The following is a 17,459-nucleotide window of genomic DNA, read 5'->3' on the forward strand; positions in this document are numbered from 1 at the left end:
ATGTAAATATGATGTACAGGTAACCTAATACACGAGTCCACTTCCTGGTATATGTCACAGAGTACAGACATACACACACACTGCCCCCAGTAGTTTGTAGATGACAATAAATTTTAATAAATATTTGGTTTTATTGAGATTAATTTTTATTTTTATCAACTTCACGCTGTATCTCGCTCACAGCAGGGTAGGCAGAGGGAACCTAATGTTAAGACACTCCGTTCCCCACTTCTTCTGCCAGATTCTCTAGGCGTTGCGTGTTGAGTGGCAGAGCTAAACGCCGCGGTTTGCCTCGACACTCGACACACCTCGACTTGTATAGATTTTGCTTCTTGTATTTTTATAGATACTTGACCAGTCTTAACCAGTCGTGGCGTTTATAAGCGTGCTATTGCAAGACAGGTTCTGGGTTCGATTTTCACTCGAGTAAATGAAATATTTAATATTTTGCGCGAAAAGTGGGAAACGGAAATATCTTAATCGAAACGGAGAATACTAGGTTCCCAAGTTCCCTGTATCCTCAAACAAAATATTGCAGACATTTATATTTCTCACTAACTTTTTCACTTAAAATAAATCCAGTGTTTATTTTTAATCACTACTAATAAGGTGTCGGGAATTCTGTAATGAGAGTGATAAACGATATAACGTGTAACACTACGCCGTGAGAACGGTTTTAGCGTCTTTGGTTACCTGCGCTTCTTAAGATCTTTCCCTTTTTTAAAACTTTTCAATTAATTATTTTAGAAATCGTATGATGAATTATACTCTGGTTGTTGATGGATATAGAAGTTGAAAGGATAATTGTGGAAGGAGGAAATGGAATATGTGAAGTTTTAAGAATAAATAAACTTTAAACTAGATATTGTATTTAGGTGTAAATATAGCTTGATTTTAATATTTTTTCGTACAGCGATAGATAGAGTGTCTGACTGTAAAAGCGTTAAGACAAGACACCCAATTTCTGCCAATTTTTTAAGGTATTGCCTGTAGAGTTGCGGAACTCAACGCCGGACTTTTGCCTTGTTACCAGAACGAAGAAGTGAAAATATTAACAAAACTGCATCACGACGTCCTCTACCTCTAACAAATAAATTAAACTTCGTGTATTTTTGCTGTATTATAAAAAATAAAACAGCTTCACGCTCTATCCCGCACACAGCACGGTAGGCAGAGGGAACCTAGTGTTAAGACACTCCGTTCTCTTTATTACAGAAAGTAAACGTTTTAACCACCTACGAAACAAAAATAGGCATTATAGTAATCTTTAATTGTAAAGGGAAGTAAAAAATTCTATTGTCACTCTTATAAATAGCGAGTGAAGTAAATTTGAAATGTTTACTTTTTTGCTAATATAACGTATAATTATATATATATTTTTGCATAATTAGTTTTTCTTGTTATAATAAACTTTGAACGTTTGAACTCGTATTTTATAGATCGTACAGTTATGATAGTTAAAGTTCATAATTATATTTTAGAGGCAGGTATTAAATAATAATTGACGTTTTCTTGACGTAGTTGGGACAGTTTTAAAGAAATACTAGCGACCCACTCGCGGCTTTTCTCACGTTTAGTACTATATTATTTTTTTACTAAACTGGATTTTAAACCAAATTATTAAAATAGTAATTTTATAGCAATTTATAAAATACTTCATTATTGATATAATTTTTCTTTTTTTTTTTATTAATTGAATTTAATCCTTATGGGAATTACCAAAATGCTACTAAGGTTTTAACAAAATATGGTTTTAATTTTTACTTAAGAAATCTTAATTGCGCTGCAAAACCGAGAGAAGACGAGAGCGGGTCGCTAGTGTTAATATAAATGATCCAGCATTAAGCATTAGTATCTAAATACCCTATATACCTTTTGAAAAACTATCAAAATTCTTATAGTTAACAAGCCCCCACGACGGTATGGAACCCAAAACTTTCTTTACAGCTGCCCCACTACGCGGCAGCATATTTCTTTTAATATCTCGTAACTTGCGCCTACTGAGCTATAAATTTGATTGTACAAACAAATGTCAGACATTTTATGAACCTGTGAAATTATAAATATCTTATAAGAAAACGTATATAGTATTTACAATGTGTTACGGTAGTAACGAGTACAGTGCAGGCGTGGAATTTATCGATTTTATGTTTTTGTGTATAGGACAATTAGACATTCCATAGGTGTGAAACTCTAAGAAATAACAATTAACTTGGTTTCTGTTATTTGAATTTTCTTTCTAAATAATAATTTTAATGATATTATAGAGGTGGAATTTTTAAATATTTATTTTATTATCAGCGAAGAGAGAGAGAGAGAATTGGTGGTGCTTTAATGTAATCTTTTTAAAAACAATAATTAATTGTCAGGTAAAATAATAATAGAAAAATATTTTTTGATTTTAATTTTTTTTTATCAAAAATATACATAGAAAAAAATACAGCATACATTTTCCTAAGCCAAAGTATATTTACGTACATACGAATAATTTTCTAATAATTAAATGTATTATAATAAAAAAATATATACAAATAAAAGGTAAGCTAATATAAAATTCTTTGATAATAAAAATATAGCATTGACTTTTTCTAACATTACTAACATTACCGACTAGGTGTAACCAAATCAAATTGCCTCGTCAAGTACGTTAACAGATGAAAGAGATATTGTTAACTTCAATTGGACATCCAATGTATAAATAACTCATATTTATACACTAACTTAGCCTCCTGTCGCCACATGTGAATATTTTTTAAATTTTTATTTTTTAAATATAATTTTACATATATATTTCATAAATACTTATATTGTGGGTTTGTTTGTAGTCATCTGTAATTGCGGCTGTATTTTGAATTTTATTTTAATATTTGTACTTTTTATTTTTTGAACTTGTCAGTATTCGCTGTGTTGGTTTTTTATATAAATAAATAAATAAAATATTGCCATTCTTTATTGTTATGAATTTGTAAGAGCAAAATGTATTTTTTTATAAAGACTTAACGCAGTGTGTTGTTTGTGGCACAGTGGAACGGCGTGTGATCGTGAACGCGACGGTTGCGTGTTTGATTCTCACTCGGGATTTGATTAAATTCAATATATTTTTATTTCCTCGTTCTTGTAGACGAAACACGGCGTTGAGTTCCACTATTCAAAAAGCAATGTCTCGAAAATTCAGCATAAATTAGGAACGAAGATGAACACAAGGTAACCAAGGTACCATTATATGCGTGAAAATGCGTGAAGCTGAACATAGGTAAAATAATAAAACTACATAAAATATGCTCTACTTCAAATAAAATCTAAAATTTAAAAGTATTTTTTATAAAAAAACGCATAATATTATAATAGTGGCAACTTGACCAACAAAGGCACTACACGCGCTATACAAAAGTATATGACAATGAAAAAAATAAACAAAATATGGAAATTCCTGAATAAGGAAAACGAGGAAAATAAAATTTCCTTAAAAACAATTTTCAGTTAACTGTACCTACAGAGGCCGTTATGGGACACGAGCGTGTGAATGTAACGCGATGGTTGTTAGTTCGATCCCTATAGGGGAATTAATTATTATTTATTAATATTCTTATTTCTTCGATCTAGTATAAAAACCAAAAACCGCGTAGAATTCCGCTATTCAATATGAAACTCGAAAGTTGGGCGGAAAGTGGAGAATGGAGTGTCTTAACACTAGGTTCCCACCTATCCTGCTATAAGCGAGATAGAGCGTGAAGCTGAAAAAAAAACAACGAAACAGGAGCAAGTAAAAAGTGAACTTATGGCCAAGAGCGGGTTATGCTATAGTCGACAAAAGAACGCGTGCGAGCTCGGACGTGTCGCTCGTCGCCACGAACTTCCTACCACGCGGCTATCGCACTAACAAGAACTGACCGTGATAGAAATAATTATTATTCTATTATTATTATTTATTATACTAAAATAAAAAAAAATGTATTAAATAGTGAATGAGTGAATGAATTTTAGTGAAACGTGTTAAGGTTAGTATGTGACAAATAAGTTTTCTTTAGTTATATTATTATGTATAATTAATTTGAGGCCAGTCGTGGTGCGGGGGTGCAAAGTGTGTGAAAACGCAATAGGTTGTAGGTTCGATATCGATTGGGTAAAATGAAATATTTAATATTTCCATTTTCTTCGCTCTGGTGTCAAGGAGAAGCACGACGTTGAGTGCCGCCAGTCAACACACAATGCTTCTAAAATTCGGCGGGTAATGGGGAACTGGGGAGTGTCTTAACACTACGTTCCCTCTGCCTATTCTGATGTGTGCGGGATACAGCGTGATGCATAGAAAAAAATATATAATTAATGAATTGTTATTGATTTTAACGCCGCTATAATATTAACCGGATATATAGTTCAATGAGCTAACCTTAGACGAGCCCGCACTACGAGTACATTTGAATATTTACTAAACTTTGCAATTAGTGATTAAATAATTATTTGACTGTAGATACTAATTTTCGTCTGAAAATCTAGACTTTTAATATAACTAGGCTTTTATTCTTTCTGTATCTGTTTAGTTATAATCTACAAATAGATTTGTTTTGTTTATTGTATTGATATCTTTATTCTATAATGATTAAAAAAATCACTACTTACTGCAATCTCTACTTATTACTCAATTATTAAAATTTAGATTTTAAAATTATATTTATTAATATTTATAAACAAACAGAACTTAATATTATTATCTCTTTTACTGTATAGCAAGTGCAATTTGAACGTGTGACTAAGAAATTAGAAAATACTATACTTTATATAAGTAATCGTCGATAGAAGGTAAACTCTAAAATTATATTTTATTTTTTAGTGTAAAAAAGTTATTAATAAGGTAGCGGCCAGGCGTGGAGCAGAGGCACAATCGAGTAACTGTAAACACGACAGGTAGTGGGTTCGATTCATATTCGATTATATATTTGCTCCAGATTAAAACGAATTTATTTTTATTTCTTCGCTCTGGTGTCCAGGCAAAGAACGGCGTTAATATCCGCCGCTAAACATGGAATGCCTCCAGAATTACTTTTCTTCAGGTTCCGTCTGCCTAATCTGCTATGTACGGGATACACACCTCAAAGCTAAATAAATAAATAAGAAGTGAATTATTAAAAATTATCATATAGTCTACACACCATTTTTATTTTTCACATCCAAATAATATGCAAAGGAATAAAATATTATAAAATCAGAAATATCGCTTTTGACAAATAAATTTTATATTATAAAATTTTTAGCTTTAGCATTTGGCCTATTTAGTATTTAATATGCATATACCTAATAACTATGAATTTTAATTATATACATATAATATTTATATCAATTTTATGACCACCCATCACATTTTCAACGGCTTTTCGGTATAAAAAAATCTTTAGAAGCAATCTCGATCTTTTCCATCAATGGTTCGTGCTCAATTTATGTAAACTAGTTTTCATCACCTCGTCTGCTTTTGTTACGCTAACGTAAACCTTTTATATGGGTATATTAACACCGTGGAAATTCCGCAAGTTCATTATAAGCGGAAAATCTAAAAATAAACTTAAATGTTTTAATCTGAAATAGTTTTGCTATAATTATTCTTATTTCATTTTAGTTTTATTAACAACTATTGAAAAATAGATATTCTAGAATGAAATAAAGAGAGAGTGCTTAAAAAAGTCCTCATCTGTGATTTCCTTTTTCAAAGGTCAAAGTTAACTTTTTACCCTCAAGTTGGATTTGAACCCAATATTACTAAAATCACGTTCCATGCCATGAGGGTTCCTCCAATGCCATTTCATATCTAATATTAATATTTTTAAGTCCTAATTTCAAGGCGCACGGTTTCTCACCTTAGCTATGGTCTTATAACGGGATCTTAGAACATATACAACGGGATAAACTGTGATTTGCGTATCGTGCAGTAGTTCCTTACCTGCAATTTATAGTGTAATATACGGCTCTTGGATTTGAATGTAAAATAGGATTATGTTCTGTTGTTCTAGAAGTAGGGTAGGCAGAGGGAACCTAGTGTAAGACATTCCGTTCCCCATTTTCCGCCAAATTCTGATTGTGTGTTGAGTAGCGGAACACAACGCCGCTCTTAACCTCGATCATAGAGCGAAGAATTGAAGAAAAATAATATATATTTTAAGTATTAGCTAATATAATGAAAACAATACGTATAAAGAATATTAGTGATGTAGCAACGACATCGATAAATTTTAGCAACGATTCAGATTGCCTTATTAAATAAGCGATTTTTTTTTCAATTGTTCTAAAAGTCAACAGATTTAACTTCTTTGTATCAATTACTTTCTTCTTAAAGTTAATATATCATTTAATTCTATATAAACAGTACATGTTCAGTTCGTTTCCAGTTCTTCAATGACGTCATAGGCCCCATGAGTCATTCGTAACACTTTCAGGTCAATTAGCACGCCATTATAAAAAAAAACGGTCGGTTTGTTTGTTCAGATCAAAGATTTGTAGTTTCGAGCACGGGATCTAATCAAATAATATCAGATGTTAAATATGAGGTTAACAACCCATGCTCCATTACATAAGTGATATTAAGTCACGCGTATATATTTCGTACAATGGATTTCGAATGTTTTTGTGCGAAACTGTCGATGTCGATGGAACATGACTGGCCGTATTTTTTTTATTATTATTTAAGATTTTAAGAGATAGTTGTGTCTTTTTAGGGAGCTTCACGCTATATCTCGCATGAGCAGGATAGCCAGGAACCTAGTGTTAAGACACTCCGTTCCCAACTTTCCGTCGATTTTTTGGGGTATTGAGGTTTTAGTGGAGGGTCTCAAGGTTGCCCTTTTGCCTTGGTAAAAGAGGGAAGAAATTAAAATATTAATAAATAAAATTCATTCTCCCGAGTGGGGAGAATGAATTTTATTTATTAATATTTTAATTTTATTTTAATTAATATTTTAATATTATTTTTATTTTAACCCCATAACCGTCGGTTTACTTCTCTCAGAGTCTCGAGTTATGTTTTCTTTTTTTACTCTGTTAGTGTAAAAAGATATGAAACTAAATATTTTATGTAAATAAATATTTATATGTAGCCGCTATCGGTTGTAGACCTTGAAAATTTTGAATATTACTCGTATGTTTATACATTAGATTTGCCTAAGTTTTAATAACACAAGTATTTCTTGTATAGGTACGGCTAAGAAAGGTCATATGAGTATGACTATTATTCGACGGACGGTTGTGAGTTCGATTCCAACTCGAGAAAATGAATTATTATAAATTAATATTTTCATATATTTGCTCTGGCAACCAGGTCGGCGTTGAGTTTTGCCACTGAACACGCAATGCCTCGAAAAATTCAGCAGAAATTGGGGAAAGGTTCCCTTTACTTCCCTGCTATATGCGAGATACATTGTAAATGTGAAACAAAACTACTACAATTTACTTAAGTATATAAAATTCTACGAATATGAATCATGGCTACGGTTGTGGACTTATGGTTTTAAATTTTGCTTTGTACATACAATATAGATTTTCCGTTTTCCGCCTCTTCTAAGAAAATTAGTTGCAAATATAAACTTTAAAGTACTGGTTGGTTTTATATTGGATAGCATTGGTTTAATATTAGATATCAGCAAAAGGTTATGAAAATTAAATTTTTTTTTTTATCACATTTCAATGGCGCAGGAACACCAACGTGCCCCTCAAAACGCGTCAGGTTGTCGGTTCGAATCCCTCTCAAAAAATATTTAATATTTTAATTTCATACCTCTGCTAATCAGCTCTTGTGTCCGGTGGAAAGTGGGGAACGGAGTGTCTTACCACTAGCTTCCACTAGCTTCTCACTGTCTACCCACCCTGCTGTACGCGATTATTTTATTTTACAATACATTACAACTAAAATAAGCAATCACCTAAAAGTTATTTAAGTTATTGACCCCATGAATTAACTATGAGTTCCATGGTCCATCAATCGAACAGATTCCCCACCAGCCATATGTGGTTCCGGTGTTATGGGGCCACCGATAACGCTATCGGCGGATGGCTTAACGCATTCGATTGTGATTTTTCTATTGGACTCGGTAGATGTAGGTTATTCGTAACGCTAGAACACGATTCGATAAATGCTGTGCGCACGCGCAGCTGTTTCGTATACGCTATATGGTTTAATTTTGACGTGTGTGTTTATTCTATTGTGTGTGTTTTTTAATTAATATTACTTATTAAGAATACATTTTAGAAAGAAATACTGAAGTCCTTTTGATTTATTTTGTGAGGATTGTGTGAAGTGATACATCTCTATGATTTTTTGAACATGTAAAGACGATTTGCTTTTTAGTTTTTTAGAAGAGCATATTTAAGATTATTATTTTTAGCTTAGAATTAGATATTAGATATTTAATGACTATTACGATTGATTGAGCTTTGCTAAGTAACCAATACGCACTATCTCAAATATAGTGTTTTGACACTACGTTCTCTCTGTCTTCCCAGTTTTAGCTTAATAAAAATTGAAGCCGAAAAGAAAAATAATAATAAAATATTTTTGTAGGAAATCTGTTACAACAATCTGTTATAATTTAAAACAACTTCACCAAATAAATTTATTTTTAGGAAGTTTTACGTTAAACTGATTTGTGTATAATCTAGTAGCAATTATGTAATTTTTTATGATTTCTTATCCCATATTTACGGAAATATGAAATAACATTGGCTATGAGGGTCATAATCAGAAAAGTGGACATTTTCGAATTCGTAACGTAACTGATAAGTAACAACACTGATAAAGTTTGTTACGAAACTGATGACATAAGGCATTATACACAACAAAATAACGATATTATATGAATAAAACTATTGTTTTTTTTATTTAATGAGACACAGATCAAAATTTTAAAGGTTCAATCGTTGAATTAACAGATTATAAATGTAAGAAGAAAACATAACAAAGTGAGAATATTAACAATATAATAATGCTAGTTCGTAACGTAATAAACTTATATTTCTAGTTAGAGATCACAAAGTTAATGATAAAATTAAATTCACTTTAAAATATATCAAAATTTGAGTCGTTATCATTGGAATTAAGTTTAATTCTTTGTAAGTGTTTATTCCGCATATCTTCATATTTAATAGGATTGGTCTTTTTAAGACGTTCTCTATATCTAAAAAAAAAAAAGCATTTGTTTCAGCATTTGACATAGGAGCTTACGCTTACTGAAAATACAAAAATATATATCAAAAAATAAAAATCACAAAATCACAACTAATTTCAGAAAGAATAAAAATAAATTTAACTAAATCGGTTCAGCTGTTTCTGAGATTAGCGTGCACAAACACATAGACAAACAAGCAAACAAGCAAAAAAACTTAAAAATCATTATTTTTGGTTACTTTACGTTATGAAAAGTCACTAATAGTTTTTTTCATATGCCAGCAATTTTTTTTTTCTTATATACATATCTTCCATATACAAGCACCGGTTCGATAAAATTTTATTATAAACATATATAAGAAAACATTGGTACCGTAATTGTGAACTAGGCTTCATATTTTCTCAATTTCGTTACGTAACGAAATATAACGAAATTGAGAATGAAGTCTGAGAAATTCTAACCTTTTTAAATATTTGCTCATAAGCCACGTGTTGCATGTGCAAGCACTGACGTTCTTTTTTGAGATTTTGTAAAAAGAAGCAAATAACATAAACAAGAAAACGAAATTATAGAATACTTACCAAAATAAAAGCCGTTTATAACCCTGAGATGTAATTTTACGCATTCCCTTTAAAACATTTGAACCCCTCAACTGCTGCGAGAACACTACTGGTTGTAGCTACGATAGCATTGACTTTTACAATTATGGTGCCACAATAAAAACTAATATTAAATACCATCCAAAATAATTGCGTTCATATTTTAATTGTACGTTACTAGCCCTGAGTAACAAAAAGACAATATTTTGGGACAAATTTACTTAATTAATATATATTATTTATTAAATAATGTATCAATAAAAGTAGTTCTATTTAATATTATGCATAAAGTAAAGTAATATAAACATATCTGAAATCAAATAAAACCATAAACATTCGTAACAAATCAATTTTTAAAAAGTAAAGTGGTGAATGGGACACGCATTTTGAAAAGTTTTTTGCAACTAACAAAAAATACTATTAAAAGCCTTAATACATTTAAAATATTACAAAAATCTTTAAGTTAATAAGTAAATTTATCTTAAATGGCAAAATATTTAAATTATCTTTAAAATTGTATTTTTAAAACGCATTCAAAGTAGCGGGACAAGAAAAGACACAAAATGTGCACTTTTTCTGATTATGACCCATGAATGATTTTGATAACTTTATCTAAATTCGACAAAACGATGAATGAAAATGTTGTAATATCAACAGTTTAGTACTAAAGTATTTTAAAGCTCTTTTTGGCCTCCTAATATAATTTTATGAAACTGCAGAAAAAATCCTTCATTTCTCCAAACTATAAAAAAAAGAAACTCTACATATTCCCTTTTTTTGTTTTCTTAAATAAATAATTATAACAAGATTATTTAGTACAATATTTTAGTAGCTCATAAAATTATAATACCACAGATAAATCATTTTATTTATAAACTTAAGTCACACTTCAAATAAGTTAGCTATCAAGAAAAATATATTTTATAATAAATACTTGCAATCCGTTATTTACTCAGCAAAAACCAGTCACGTTATTATGAACTCTCCATTTTTTTCCTCCATGTCCATAAAAAGTGACAAAAAGACGAGGAAATGGTGAAAAAAATTAGCACGTCACCGAACAAGTGGATTTCATAGAATGAATACGCGCAAAACTATTTATTTCGTACCGTAGAATTGAGATGAATTTAGAAAAAAAAATGAATTATATATTGAATTTTCCGTTATTTAAATTTGCTGTGGGTTCGATATTCGGCCCAATACAAGAAATGACATATTAAATATTTTCATTTCCTCTCTCTGGTGTAGAGACAAAGCGCGGCGTTAAGCTCCGACTTGACTCAACAGGCAATACTTTCAGAATTCGGAAGAAAGTGGGGAGTAGGTTGTCAAGCTGCTTCTGCTTAACCTACTATGCGCGAGATATAGCGTAAAAAAAAATGAAATCCAAAATAAATATTTTAGTTTAATATTGTTATTTTTATTATTATTGTTTAACAATAAAAACTATATAAAATCTTATAACGAAATATTTAAGAATTTAAATAATCGTATTATGTGATATAATCACATAATTCAAATGGCTCTAAGCTTGTACGTGTTTATCTAGAGGACGTGGGTTGAAATCCTGCCGAGTTGAACATTCTGTATAAAGTTTTTTTATAATAATATATTAAACTGACATATATATATATATATATATATATATATATATATATATATATATATATATATATATTACTCCAGGCTTATAATAACAAAATCGTAGTTCCTTTTTGTTTACTGATAATGAAACTAGAATTGAATTTCAAGTAGCTAAATATTCACTCATAGAGACTTCTGAACTCTATTTTTTAGCGTCACGCTGTACCCCGACCATAACAGAGATATCCTATTGTCAAGACACTCCGCTCTCCACTTTTTGCCGATTTATGAAGGCACTGCGTGTTAGTGGCACAACTCAAAGCCGCGCTTTGACCTTGACCCCAGAGAGAAGAGATGTAGATATTAAATATTTCATTTTCTCGAATGGGAATCGAACTCACAACCGAGCTGCTAAGTCACGACTGATTTCAATAATTTAATTTTATGTATTTTTACTACGCAACTTGTATGTAAGCTTCATTTACGTAGGTACTCGGTGAATTCGATTTGAAATTAATAAAAAAATGTATTAAAATTAACCGACTTTGCACATGCTCATTTAAGGGAAATCTTAATTGAATGAAATTTTATATTTGCTTAAAGTGTCAAGAAGATAAATTACACACTGTGTTGTTAAAAATCAATGATTGATGTAAAATACTTTCGAATTTATTTTGAACTTTTAAAGTACGCTACTTATATAACTACTAGCGGACGCGCGCAGCTTCGCTTTCGCTTATTTAGGGATGAATTCTAATAAACTATTAAACATATGTTTAATGAAATATTTTTAAGAGTCTAAATTTCAAATTTTATAATAATCGGTGGCGATTTAAAGATTTTTTCATACAAACTTTCAACCCCTTATTTGCACCCTTAGGGGTGAATTCTAGGAAATCATGAAACACATATTCAATAAAATATTTTTAAGAGTCTAAATTTCAAATATTATAATAATCGCTGGCGTTTTTAAGAATTTTCCATACAAACTTTCAACCCCTTATTTGCACCCTTAAGGGAAGAATTCTAGAAAACCATGAAACATATGTTCAATTAAATACTTTTAAGAGTCTGAATTTCAAATTTTATAAAAATTGGTGCCGATTTAAAAAAAATCTATACAAACTTTCAACCCCCTATTTGCACCCTTAGGGGGAGAATTCTAGAAAACTATGAAACACGTGTTCAATTAAATACTTTTAAAAATCTAAATTTCAAATTTTATAAATATCGGTGCTGATTTATTTTTTTTTCCATACAAACTTTCAACCCCTATTTCACCCCTTTAGGGTTAAAATTTTTCAAAATCCCTTCTTAGTGGATGTCCAGATTACGAAAGTAAACATCTGTCCAAATTTCACGTTTCTACGCACAGCGGTTACGGCTGTGCGTGCGTCTTACCTCAGTCAGTGAGGACAAGTCCTTTTATATATATAGATTAATAATAAAATATTTCGACAGGTGACATACGATATCTACATTCACAGAAAGTGGGTTTAATTTTTTATAAAAAATATAATTTAGCAAAATTAAATTGCAGAAATAATTGTAAGCATAATAAATAGTAATAATAAACTAAATTATCTTATTATTTTTTTACGTCTTCTTAGTGTGTCTTAGAGGGTACTTACTTACACTCTACTTCTGGAGACCAGAATTCTGTAGGCCTTGTGTGGTGGGTACCAAATAGAAATAAAAAATAATCAGTATCTCATTCTCTCGAGCAGGAATCAAACTCAATACCACCACGTTTACACGCAGTCATTCTATTCAATAACTATAGATAATATTTATGACGACCTTTAACCAATATTCCCAGACCGCTTATAATTAAATAGGTAAACAACTATGATAACCCAATTCCGTTATCAGGACAGTAAATAAAAAGAGTTCTTTCAAACTGGTCGATTTCGACATACACCTGATTTATCATCATGGATGCCGTTCTGGCGCAGATATAGCTCATATACTGTAAGCACAACAGTTGTAGATTCGCTTCTCATTTAGGGATTGAAATATTTAATATTTTCTCGCTTTGGTAACGTGGCTAAGGGCGTTCTTATTTAAAGATTCAGTGGAAAGTGAGATTGTCTTAATGGGAACGGTCTGCCTTCTCTTCTAATGGGAACGGCCTGCCTTCTCTTCTATGTGCGGAATATAGTGTAAGCTAACTAAAATAAAGCAATTAGGCCACAGTGGGACCAAATCTGTAAACATAATGATTGTGGGGTCGATACCCATTTGGGGCAGTTCCACTTCAATAAAAGCAATGTGTGGAATTCAGGCGGAGAGTTGTGAACAGAGTGTCTTGAACGTTCTTTACCTATCCTGGTATAGGTACGCAGAATACATAATGAAACAGGAAAAAGAAACATAATATATCGTATAAATACCGCTAAACAAATAAAAATAAAAATATTTTAATAATAATCTCTGAATATAGTAGAGACAATTTTTCAACAATTGTTCTTAAGAAGGCTGTGGACACTTGCGTGCGGCTAGTCCATATTAATTACGAAATGGGGATAATACTTAACGGTGTTGTTTGTTAAATTATTGTAATGTTTATCTGTTCATAGGTTAATTGTACTTTCTTTTTACTAATACTTTAATAAGGAAATCGTTAATTTTATTAACCGACTTCTGTAAAAGGAGGTTGTCAATTCGATTTTAGCTTTTTCATGTTTGTTATCTAAGAACTTTCGACTGGGTGAACCGATTTTTGTGGTTCATTTTTATTAGAAAGGAAATCTACTCAAGAGTAGTTTGGTTAGGTTTTCATTATGGGATTCGAATAAAATCGATTTTTTTCCAAAATTCTTCTTCTTCTTCTTTTTTTCCAAATGATATTTGTTATAATATTTCTTTAATATTTAATTAAAGCAGCATTAATTTATTAAAATTCTTTGTAATAAATATTTAAGAAATTGATGTTTTATTTGTTTCTAAGCGTCATATTTAAATATGTTATGCTTACGAAAAAACCTGTATAAATGACATACTGTCCAAGTTAGATATACCGTTACAGTTTATGACCATAAAAAAAATATACATATTTACATGTTTATACTATGGTTTTAAATAATAATAATAAATTATTACTTATGGAAATAATTATTATTTATTGAACAGTAGTTTTCAAGTCAACGAAGATCGAATTTCCTTAAAAAATGACGATTGTAAATACTGATGACAATTCTACAATATATTTTTTTATATAATTAACCTTTATTATTGATTTATCATAAACAAAAAATTATAATTTAAAAAAAAATTGGCAAAAATTTGGGAACGGAGTGCCATAACACTAGGTCGCCACTGCCTACCCTTCTATATGGGGGAAACAGAGAGAAAAAAATCCAATAGATCCAAAAAAACCTACCATATTCAAAAGCAAGAGCAACTCTATAAAATTAATACCATGTTGACACTGAAACAAGAATCTCTAAACCGCATTTATTATGGACAAGCAATTCTATTCCATGTAAAGTCTAGATTTTCAAAGGCGTTTTATGCGGCTATCAACTAACTGTAAGGCTGTGCTAATTTTCTTCTTATGTTAAATAGTTATTGTTTTTGTAAGTAGGTTAAGTACAGTATATTGTGAGGAACTTAATTTTAATATTAAAATAAATGTCTATTATAGAGGAAATTTGTAATATATTGACAGCCGTTGTAGCTCAGTGGCACAAGTGTGTGATAAACACGATGGGTTGTGAGTTCTTATTATTTGTTTTTGAATAATTTTTTTTTTTTTTAAGATGGCAACCATTTTTTACAAATGTGTAACCTAGTGTTATAACACTCCATTCTCCACTTTCGAGATATTGTACGTTTGTGCGCTTTATATACTAAACCTATATTATAGAGCAAGAAAATGAAAATAATTAAATCTAATCACTCTCCTGAGTGGAGGAGGATTCTACTACCATCGCATAGAATCAGATTTTATCCTACTTCTCCCTGAAGGTCTCCATCATATTGTTATATATCTACTCTTATTGTTATATCGATATTTATATATAATTTTATATTCACATTGTATATTTTTGTTGTGGTTTTCTCTTGGATACCTTCCAAGCGTTTAAACTAAATAAACGAAATGAACGTATTTAATTGTAATACTTAAATATATACCACATCAGCTATGTAAATTAAATAGACGCGACGGTTTTGAGTTCAATTCCCATTTGGAGAAATTAATGATTTTATATTTTTATTTTCTCGCTAAGGTAACAAGGCCTACACACTATGTTTCGAAAAACTCAGCAGAAATTGGGATTGGGGGAATGGACTATCTTACTTAACACAAGGTTCCCTCAGCCTACCCTGCTATATAATACAGCGTGAAAGGAAAAAGAGAAAGACGAATAAATACAATTGTCAATAGAATCCCTTAGTATATATTACATTATATATATCTACCTACTTTAAATCATTTTGTCAACAGAGATGTCACTTGACATATGCAAATGCTATGTATGATAAGGCTGAACAAAAATAGATAGTGTTTAGGAAAATAGTACACCTACTGATAAGCGGTTACCTAATGTAACCTAATCTGTAATCGGATGCGATAAGGCACCTCTCGATATAATATGAACAACGAACTTTAGATGTTATTATGTTAATATTAAAGTTTTATTCAAATCGATTTAGTTTTTTTTTCTATATATATATATATATATATATATATATATATATATATATATAGAAAAAAAAACTAAATCGATTTGAATAAAACTTTAATATTAATATTAATAAAACTTTAATATATATTATATATATATATATATATATATATATATATATATATATCTTTATTATTTTATCAACCACTTTCGTTAGAGAATAAATCATTTTACTGAGATTATTAGGAGAAATGTTGATGTGAAATTTTCATTTAAGTGTTTTTTAGGAGGGAATTGTGTAGTGTTTTTTTTAATTTGACGTCGATGTAATAAAGGAAAAGAAATAAAAGTAAGAATATATTTAATTTATTAATATGAAGATATATAAGATATGAAAGATTATTTATTAGGAGGCCAGTCGTGTCTATAAATACAGATTGTGGATTCGATTTCCAATCTAAGAATAGTTAATATTTTAATTTCCTCGGTCTGCTAACGAGGTGCAGCGCGGGGTTAAGTTCCGCCATTCAACACGTAAGACATTCTGGAGGCTGCACGGATGGGAGTGTTTTAACACTAAATTCTCAGGTTCCCTCGGCCTGCCCTGCAATGTGCGGGATTCAGCGTGAAGCTGAATAAAAATAAAAAGGATTATTTAAAATTGTGCTCATATTAATATATTTTTATTACATTCTTACAATATATTCTAACATAAAATAGGATTCACGTGTAGTCTAAATTACCATACAAAAGGCCTAACTCGAATCAGCAATTTTTCGCAGAAAACGTCCGTACTATATTTTTTGTGAACCTAAGATTTATTTCTTAGTTGGATAACAAAGAATAATATTTTTTTTTTTTGTATAAAAATAATTATTTTCTTAAATGTGATATTAAAAATGACATTTTTGTATGATTTATTGTCTAGTTACTTAAAATTATAGATTAAATAAAAAATAGTGAACTAGCAATTGAAAGGCTTTGTGTCGCAGTTCCTTCATCGGTTGAAATATTAACTCTACACATTTATTTTATTTATAAATGGGCAATATATTTCTATTTAACATAATAAGTTCTAATGCCTAGGTTTCCTCTTTCTATCCTGGTGTGTGCGAGATACAGCGGGATGCTAAAAATAAATAAATAAATAAATAAATAAATAAATAAATAAATAAATAAATAAATAAATAAATAAATAAATAAATATATATATATAATATAAATTTTCACGTTATAATATTTATTACGAAGTTAAATAAAATCAAACAGATAATAATGATAGAGTCAGTAGTTAATGACACTAGGTTGCACTCTAATGATAGAGACTTAGAATTTCGTGTCATACAATATCCTTACAACGAGCTCCATTCTATGCCACATATTAGTACAAAACAAGAATAGCCAACTTGAATGTCTTTTTAAATATAGTTATTTATAAAGTAATTTGGTTCATGGCACCGCATTATTTGCACAGATGGTCCATCTCTTAGTCAATTGTT

General features: G+C 30.2%; 1 protein-coding gene across 1 annotated transcript in view; it reads left to right on the top strand.

Moving 5' to 3' along the window:
• Window positions 1-3,814: 3,814 nt before the first annotated feature.
• LOC146532077 (ADAMTS-like protein 4) overlaps window positions 3,815-17,459 on the top strand; it is a 106,147-nt gene continuing 92,502 nt past the window's right edge. The window contains exon 1 of the mRNA XM_085197338.1: window positions 3,815-3,998. The gene's annotated coding sequence lies outside the window, so the exon portion shown is untranslated. The remainder of the gene's footprint in view (window positions 3,999-17,459) is intronic.

This window comes from Heliconius melpomene, chromosome 14, assembly GCF_056956725.1.
Source record: "Heliconius melpomene rosina isolate 202511_hmr_F chromosome 14, ASM5695672v1, whole genome shotgun sequence".
Classification (NCBI taxonomy): domain Eukaryota; kingdom Metazoa; phylum Arthropoda; class Insecta; order Lepidoptera; family Nymphalidae; genus Heliconius; species Heliconius melpomene.